This window comes from Hyla sarda, chromosome 5 (assembly GCF_029499605.1).
Source record: "Hyla sarda isolate aHylSar1 chromosome 5, aHylSar1.hap1, whole genome shotgun sequence".
NCBI classification, from domain to species: domain Eukaryota; kingdom Metazoa; phylum Chordata; class Amphibia; order Anura; family Hylidae; genus Hyla; species Hyla sarda.
Window position 1 is genome coordinate 15,017,785 of NC_079193.1, and position 10,223 is coordinate 15,028,007.

The window sequence follows — 10,223 nt, forward strand, 5'->3', positions numbered from 1 at the left end:
AGTATTCTGCGCAGATCTGATGTGCAGGATTTTCTGCTGCAGATTTTAATGTAAACTTAATGCCTGAACACAGCTTGAAATCCTGCGCATCAAATCTGCACAGAATACTGTACATGTGAATTGACCCTTAAAGGGGTTATCCACCATAAGGTGATATTAGTACTTACCTATTAGACAGAAATGGACATGCTTAGGAAGCATCCGTGCTTGTCTTGAGGCTAAATGGCTGTGTTGTGAGTCCACTATAATGCCACTGCTATCTTTTTGTGAACTGGCTATTTTCTGTTGGCGTTCCCTCCCTCCAACTACAAGTCCCATGATTTCTTGCTTGTAAGTGTGAGGTCACTTTTCTCCCTCCCACACATTAGTCACCCCACCCATTAAAGCACACCTGAGCTTCCTACAATGCTGTGTTGTGTTTGAAACTACAATTCCCCTGGTGGTCGGCGAGTCATACTGCACTCAGTCAATCACCGGCCGCAGTGAAGCCCCGGCTCGGCCGGCGATAGGCTGAGCAGCAGTGTGACGTTTTCGGGCCCGGGAGCACTGCCGCTCAGCCTATCGCCGGCCGAGCCGGGACTTCACTGCGGCCGGTGATTGACTGAGTGCAGTATGACTCGCCGACCACCAGCAACCAGGAAGAGGACCGCGGCGGAGACCAGAGCCGGTTACCGGAGGCCCCGGTGGAGCGGAGGAAGGTATGTGCATCTTTATTTTTTTTACTGCCGGCAGTATGGGGGACAATTTTTATATTCTGGAGTTCTCCTTTAATCTTGAATTCCTTCATGGTTGAGTTCTAAGATTGAGGGGTGGGAATAAGAAGGTACATTGGATTGAAGATTCTTCATGGACTGATTTCAATATCTTCCTCGTCATGTTTAAATGGGCATTCTCATTAAAACTAATTTTTGCTACTGCACTCTTTATGGTAAATAAAAAATCTTTCTAATGTACTTTGTTTAAAAAAAAAAAAAAAGTTTTATATGCTTTATTTGTGTTTAAAAAAGCTGCCACTAGGTGTCTCCCTACTTGTCCAGAGGACATCCCCCCCCCCCCCCCCCATCTTTTGCACAGACTTTGGACACCTGGCAGAAGTCAGGAAATGCAGTCTGGAGTGCTGAGGGTGTGTGTGCCGCCTTATCCAATCATAGCTCATCTCACACTGAACTGCTCTGGGCTCTGTGCAGCAGAGTGAGGGAGGAAATTCTCCCCTGTATGGCTTCAGATTATGTCACCCTGCTGGGGAACGCCCCTTCCCAGTCTGTGAATCTGACTGAGACTGAGTAGGAAATACAGAGCAATATCAAGGTAGAAAACTAAAAAATTATAAAAATAAAGGCAGGGGGTGGTTTATCATGATGGGGGCAGTGACCTGGGAGGATTATAAAATGTAACAAGATCATTACAGGTACTCTTTAAACATTGTGATATCAAATCTAAGAGGCCCCTAAGCATCAACAAACCTCCACAATTAGCTTCTTTTAGGGGAACTAGTGGGAACTTTCATTGTGCCATCCAAACCAGACAATCTACATCAGTGGTCCCGAACTGTTGCTGGTAGTTGAAGTTTTGCAACATCTGGAGGGCCAGAGTTTCAGACCGCTGATCTACATCAGCTGATCAGGATATATATGCAGAAAAATTGGAGTAATATAATAAACTATTGCAAAAATACAAGTTCTTTATTTCAAATACATAATATGTATATTAAAACATAGGAGGATATCCACCCAGGGGGGGATAGATAAAACAGCAGGTATCACCCAGGTATCACAGGTGCCTCAGTGCATATAGCATAAATATATATCTGATATATCAGAAGGTAAGAACATTACTAATATAGAGTAACAATAGTGATTTTCATACATCATTACAATCAAAACATAGTGTATACTCAACCATACATGATAATAACAGGGCACAGGATATCGGAGCGACACCACCCCAAACAATCTACATCAGTGGTCTTGAATTGTGGCCCTCCAGATGTTGCAAAATTTCAACTCCCAACGGCTTTCCGGGCATGCTGGGAGTTGAAATTTTGCAACATCTTTAGGGGCTACAGTTAGAGACCTCTGATCTACATCAGCTGATCAGGAGACAGTTTAGGGGTTATGTCAAGTCCACTATAAAAGCCTATGCACATAGCCTCATCAGTTATTTTTAGAGATAGCAAGAGTAAGAAGAAGATCTCTGTGAGGGACAGGGATCAGTGCAGCCAATGGCTTTCCGGGCATGCTGGTAGTTGAAGTTTTGCAACATCTGAAGGGCCACAATTTGAGACCACTGATCTTCATCAATGCCATACATATTATGTTATGTGCTATGTGGACCTCATAGAAAAGGTTGGTTCCATTCCCTATGCTATTAATTGGCATGGACCAGTAATTACACTATAGGTACCAGTCGACATCCCATTGCTCTCCAGCAAATAGTTGGTTTTGCCACAGCTGGAGATCCACAGGTTGGGGAATGTTGATTTAGCGAATTGGCCCAAAGCATGGAGAGGAAAATAAGCACCAGGGTTTTTGACTTATCTAGCACCATATGGCCCCATACAGGAAGATCATGCATGTGACTGGTATGTAGCTCTTGTATAGTGAGGCACAACGCAACAGTGAGTGCTATGCCCTATGCTACTGATTGGAATGCACCCTCAAAATACGAGTCTAAGGTAGTATTCCCCATGATGTGCCCTAGCTGTTGCAAGACTCCAACTCCAATCATGCATGGTGGTAGTTGATTATTCATCTGTGTGCTGCCCCAAATAGAACATATGCTGTAATGGTAACTACAAGTTTGTTAAAGGGGTATTCCTGAATTGTTTCTATTTGACTATGCTAAAGGGGCTGTAAAATTAGTGTAGTTCATAATAGAGTGTCTGTACCTGTTTGTGACGGCTGTACCTGTGATCTTTGCCCCGTTGTTCATTTTTAGCAGCAGGTTTTCCCAGGTTGCTGTGCGGCCTGACACATCACTAGTCAGGTATTGAAAGGACCCTGTCAGCTTCAATGGGTGGAGCGACCTCTAGGGAATAGTTTCAAACACAGCACAGCATGGTAGGGAACTCAGGTGTGCTTCAGTGGGTGGGGTGGCAGATATGTGGGAGGGAGAAAAGTGACCTCACACTTACAAACAAGGGATCCTGGGACTTGTAGTTGGAGGGAGGAAACGGCCACAGGAAATAGCCATTTCACAAAAAGATAGCAGCAGGGTTATAGTGGACTCACAAAATAGCCAGTTAGCACAAGACATGCAAGGATCCTTCCTAAGCATGTCCATTACTGTCTGGCAGGTAAGTACTAAAATCACTTGATGGTGGATAACCCTTTTAGTGTTTCATCTGACAAATCTGACAAATGACTCGACTAATCTATAAGAATTAATTAAGGTTGGGGTGTGAAGGTAATGAGCTCGATAATTAAGACCGTAAAGAAGGCGAAGAGAGGAATTCACCACACCGGGGTGATCTGAAGAGATGCAGGGTCCTCTCCTCCTCTCCACTCAATCTCTATCTGATTCATTCCATCTCGATTATACTGGAAATGAATATTACAGCTAGCTTTTATCCAAATGTTACAATTTGAAGATTCTTAACATGAAGTTGTTATTATTTTAATTCGCCTCTTCTGCATTCCTAATGGTACACATTGTTACAAAAACACAACTTTAAAAGCAATCACCATACAAAGCGGCACTTTAAATAATTATCAGGCTCTCATTTACAAGTAACAGTGAACTTTAGACGTTCTGGAAAATATAATCTCTTATCATATCTCAGGGAACTTTTACTTCTTTTGGATAGGTCCTTCTTGCCTACGGTAGATACGTATGACACTGCCGGGGGTTGACACCATGGTGCCAATTATATAGGTTATGATAAGACAAGAGCGTATTGAATATAGAGAACCCTGGTTCGGTCAGAACTTTGCCAAAAGGTCTGTTTGACAGAAACTCGGGGGACCTCGGGCAGTTCTGTTCGGCTAAACCTGCTGAAATAACGCCAGCCACCTGGCAGAAAAGAGAAACAGAAAGGATCACATGACCTCAGGAAATCCCATAATGCCTTACAAACAGCTCTCCCAGCTGATCAGGAGACAGTTTAATGGTTATGTCTAAGACACTATAAAAGTCAATGACATAGCATCCTCAGTTATTTTTAAAGATAGCAAGTGTAAGAAGAAGATCTCTGTGAGGGACAGTGATCGATGCACAACACAGATTGGATTAGGACCACACAAATACAATAATTGTAATAGAGCAGCACCACAGAGAGTATTCTGCATCTTTTCATCAGTGCAAAATCACATATTTCTATATGTTCCTCGTCAAATTTAAACATTGTGATATCTGATCTAAGAGGGCTCTGAGCATCAACAAACCTCCACAATGAGCTTCTTTTAGGGGAACTAGTTGGAACTTACATTGAGCCATCTAAACCAGACAATCTACATCAGTGAAGTCAAACTGTGGCCCTCCAGATGTTACAAAACTTCAACTCCCAGCATGCCGGGACAGCTGTCGGCTGTCGGGGCATGTTAGGAGTTGAAGTTTTGCAACATCTGGAGGACCACATTTTGAGACCACTGATCTACATCAGCTGATCAGGACACAGTTTAGAGGTTATGTCAAAGCCACCATAAAAGCCTATGCACATAGCTTCATCAGATATTTTTAGAGATTGCAAGTGTAAGAAGAAGACCTATGTGAGGGACAGTGATTGGTGCACAACACAGAATGGATTTGGACCACAAAAAAATACAATAATTGTAGTAGAGCAGCACCGCAGAGGGTATTCTGTATCTTTATGTCAGTGTAAAATCAGTTTTAATAGCAGGTTGTCACAGTTTTTTTGCGGTACACTAATTGTTGTGAAAAAGGCGTGCATAGAGCTTGCACTTTGTGCACTTTCTAGGACACCAATCACATTACTACTCCCCAAAAAGGGATAATTTTTTTGATGGCTTGCCAAAAGTTACTACTTCTTTCAATGCCTCTGTGTGGATATAAACACCAGCAGGCATCTGCCACCAAAAAGTGATCATCTTTGGCTGTTTTTTATTTTAATTTTATTATTATTATTATTATTATAATAGAGTATGCTGTGAGCCAGGAACCCAGTATTTCTTATATTTCTCTAGAATGTTTTTGTAGCCTTGTTTTGTTCCTAGTCAGTCAAGTTGGTTCTTGGTATAATCTTATGTAGTCCTTATTTCTGTATCTTGTAGTTGCTGTGGTTTCTCCCAGTTTGATCTTGATATACTTGTTCCCCAGGTCAGTACTGATCAGCCTTGGTTTTATTTCTGAGTCCTAAACTCTTCCTGTTATTGGTGTTTGAGTCAATGTTGCAGATTCGCTTTCTGATTAGGGACATTTTCAGGGATAGAGATAGTTAGTATTCAGGGACAGATCCAGGGCAAGAATTAGGAAAAGCTTGTTCAGGTTTTTGAAATTTGTTTCTATTAAAGGGGTACGTTGGGGGACTAAACCCATAGACTCTCACCAACCTATGTATTTGTCTCAATATCATTCATTAGCTATATACAGCAGTTTCCCTCTTTCAGCTGTCACAGGCAGGAAATAAGAGAAAAATCTAATTCTCAAATCCACCTCGACTTGGTGTAAACCCCTCACTGAGACTAGCCTCCACCCTTCAGGACAACAACACCTGATTTCTGCCTTCTGCTATTCAGAGCACAGCATGATTTATTGCTGGAGGAAGGATAGTCTGAAGGAAAATACATGTAGAGTGTGTGTGAGCTGCAGTGTAAAGTAGCTGCCAAAACCACATGGATAACTATAGCGGAAACAGAACAGGCATTGTGGCTTTGGGGCATTTTTATTTTTCTTAACTTCCCTGGAGTACCCCTTTAATCACTTATCGGCTTCAATTTGTGATTGTCATATTCAAATACAATCATTTACAATAATAATCAATTTTCAGTGTACTTTCCTGATGACTTTCTCTGTAGCACGACTCCCTTAGAGGCTTTACATTGTGACATTGTTGTGAATAACCTGTATAAATATTGCTGTGACTATTGGAGTATTTCCTTATGCAAATAACTCAGAAATCAAACTACAGTAGAAATAAGAGAGGAGATTTTTGTAGGAATATTGCCACCATTTTTTTTTCTTGTAGTGGGCGGTATAAAAGTAGTTATATTCTTGAATATAGGAGCAGTATTATAGTAGTTATATTCTTGTATATAGGAGCAGTATTATAGTAGTTATATTCTTGTATATAGAAGCAAGTATTATAGTAGTTATATTCTTGTATATAGGAGACAGTATTATAGTAGTTATATTCTTGTATATAAGAGGCAGTATTATAGTAGTTATATTCTTGAATATAGGAGCAGTATTATAATACTTATATTCTTGTATATAGGGGCAGTATTATAGTAGTTATATTCTTGTCTATAGGAGCAGTATTACAGTAGTTATATTCTTGTATATAGGAGCAGTATTATAGTAGTTATATTCTTGTATATAGGAGACAGTATTATAGTAGTTATATTCTTGTATATAGGAGCAGTATTATAGTAGTTATATTCTTGTATATAGGAACAGTATTATAGTAGATATATTCTTGTATATAGGGGCAGTATTATAGTAGTTATATTCTTGTATATAGGAGCAGTATTATAGTTGCTATATTCTTCTATGCAGGAGCAGTATTATAGTAGTTATATTCTTGTATATAGGAGGCAGTATTATAGTAGTTATATTCTTGTATATAGGAGCAGTATTATAGTAGTTATATTCTTGTATATAGGAGCAGTATTATAGTAGTTATATTCTTGTATATAGGAGCAGTATTATAGTTGTTATATTCTTGTATATAGGAGCAGTATTATAGTAGTTATATTCTTGTATATAGCAGCAGTATTATAGTAGTTATATTCTTGTATATAGGAGCAGTATTATAGTAGTTATATTCTTGTATATAGGAGCAGTATTATAGTAGTTATATTCTTGTACATAGGGGCAGTATTATAGCAGTTATATTCTTGTATATAGGAGCAGTATTATAGTAGTTATATTCTTGTATATAGGAGCAGTATTATAGTAGTTATATTCTTGTACATAGGAGCAGTATTATATTAGTTATATTCTTGTATATAGGAGGCAGAATTATAGTAGTTATATTCTCTAACATAGGGGCAGTAATATACTTGTTATAGCTAATGTAGTAATTTATTCTATTCTATATTAAGGTATTTATTTTATATTACGGTATGAGCATGTGGATTAGAAATTATTTTATAATTACAAGTTTTATTTCTCAATGCGTAAACGAGAAATTCAGAATCTTTTTTGTTTGTCGATAATAAGGTAAAATTAAAATAACAAAAAAGGAAACACGTTTCTTTAAATAAATTCCTGGTTATTTAGATTTTATGGCTTCATTAACATTGACCTTAAAAATAAATGCCTTGAAATCAAATTATTAAGGCTTTGTTCACACGGTGTTTTCTTCAGATGTATTTCATTTGTAAAGATGCATTTGCAAAATCATAGGAAAATTGCGTCTACATTTTTAACATTAATGTGTTCTGTGTACGTCTACAGTAGAAGTTGTTATCTGTGCATACGATTTGTAAAAAAATGCGTATGCATGTTTGCATCTACGTAAATAAGGGACGTGTCACTTTTTGACACTGCTGTAAATAAGCCTTACGATCACAGACAATCACTTTCTCATAAACTTACGAAGAGCACATTAATGTTAAAAATGCAATTTACCCCCGAGGACATTTTAACTAATGAAATACTGAAAAACACAGTGTGAACCTCGTCTAGAAATGACCATTTTGTTTTCTATAAAGTTCCACAGTTTCGTGTGAAAATCTCCTAACTTTTCCCCAGACCAGTCTTTGCTTCCCTCTGCTGGTTCCTCCACAACTTTTGTGTTTATTCTGGAAACTTTTTATCCCTATTCTACCGTATCTTATGATATTCAGTGCCAGGACTATTGTACCCCATCATATAATAACTTTAATGGTTACGGAACAATTCTTAAAACTTGGCCATTAAGGTCGGGAAAGATGTCAGAATATCAAATATTGTGGAACATTGGATAAGATTAAGAATGAATTGTAAATGTTCCTAAAAGAGATATCCAGAGAATACAAAAATAACACAAAAAATACAACTTTCTCCTCATTTATGGATAATAAAAGCTTCATACTTGTTTTTGTCTGTTCGGCTTTAGATGCTTCATCTCTGGGGAGGATATGCAGAATTCTAGACTATCAGCGACCGGATTAAGGCTGTGTTCACATGGTGCGGTTCTTCTGTTTTTCAGTTTTTTTTTTTTTACTTATAATTTTGCCCAAACTGCTGCAGAAATTGAGATATAATTTTTTATTTATAATAATAATAATTATCAAAAATACATCAAAGCACGGAAAAAAAGGCACTGTGGGAACACTGCCTAAAGAAAAGTTTAAATATTATTGAATTGTAGAAATTTATCCAAAACAACTACAATAGGCAAATGACTGCAATAAGGCTGAGGTATCTGACCACACTATAAATATGGTCTTACAAAAATAATTCCACTGGGGTGTAGTGGTATAGTCTCTAGAAAACAACCCCCACTACCCCCCAGTGTGTACAGGGGATCCCCAGAAATCAGCAATTCTGTGACATCAACAAAGCATTCCGACGTGTTTTCCCCCTAGTATATGGGGTTTATCAGGGTGGCTTGTTTCCACTGTTATTTCTAATTGTAGACAATTTTTTTCCCAGTCTTCTTTAGTAAGAAGCAAACCTGGCAAACTGCAATACCAAAGGTGGCCTGTGACAAAGAGTAGCGCTGTTTCAGGATTTCAAAGTTTTAACTCCCTAACGACACAGGGCATACCTGTACGCTCTGCACCCAGGGGCGGACTGACCAAATAAACCAAAGGGCCCCAGTCGGCCCCTGGCGACACCTCTGCCCCACCCCTATTCTACCCAAATCCCTCCTCATGCACCATTTCTACATAAGAAATGAAATGATAATTTCCCATGACTAATAATAATACCTGTATACAAGGAGGAAATATACACCACCACACAATAACTGGATAATACCAACATACTATACTGAATTAAACCACTATACAATATACACACACCAGTATTCCCCCATACAGTTCCCATATAGCAGTACATACCAGCTGTACACAGGATCTGTATACCATATAAGTGATTATATACAGGGCCATATAGAGATAGACACCAGCTGTACACATGTTGTGTATACCATACAAATCATTACAGTTACATTTAGAGGACTCACAATCAAAAATTGTTCTGATCAGTGTCATCCTTTTTCATTTTCTTCTCTGTCCGCATCAGACCACCATGTTGACTTCTTCAAGCCAAAACATTTGTAAGACAAATATGTTACACTGTGCATTTTTACAGTGCCCTCCCCTCCTCTACACAATCTCCCCATCTATAGGCCCCGAACTGTTATAATGCCCTCCTGCACAGTAAAAGGGCAGGTAGGTAGGTAGCCAGGTAGGTAGCTAGCTAGGTAGCTAGGTAGTCAGGTATGTAGGTAGGTAACTAGCCAGATAGGTAGGTAGCCATCCAGGTATGTAGGTAGCTATGCAATTAGGTAGTCAGGTATATAAGTATCCTGGTAACTAGCTAGGTAGTTTGTCATTACATTATATTACATGACTAATTTTACAATAAAATCTATAGTGAAAGCAAGTAACAATATTTGTGGGTCGAATTTTCTTTTAAAAACAGCGCAGTTTGCAAATTTTGGAGGGGTTTGTTACTACAAAAAATGACACATTGGCTCAGATTGATCAAACTGTGTGAGAGAAAAAGTAGAGTGATTTTTCCACAGCAGCCAATCACAGCTCAGCTTTCACTTTACCAGAGCTCGTTAGCTGAGCTGTGATTGGACACCGTGGAAAAATCACTAAATTTTTTCTCTCACACAGGTTGATAAATCTGGGCCATTATGTTTATGATAATAATATGAAATTATTACAATGATACCCACATTATATAGGTTTTGTATTATTTTACTACTTTAAAAAAATTATAGCTTTTTGTAGGGAAATGTGTATGTTTAAAATGATCCTCTTACCCCTATAACTCTTATTTTTCCGTACATGGGGATGTATGAGGGCTCATGATCTGTAGTTTTTATCGGTACCATTTTGTTTAGATTGGACTTTTTGATCTTTTTTTAAAATAACATTTTATAT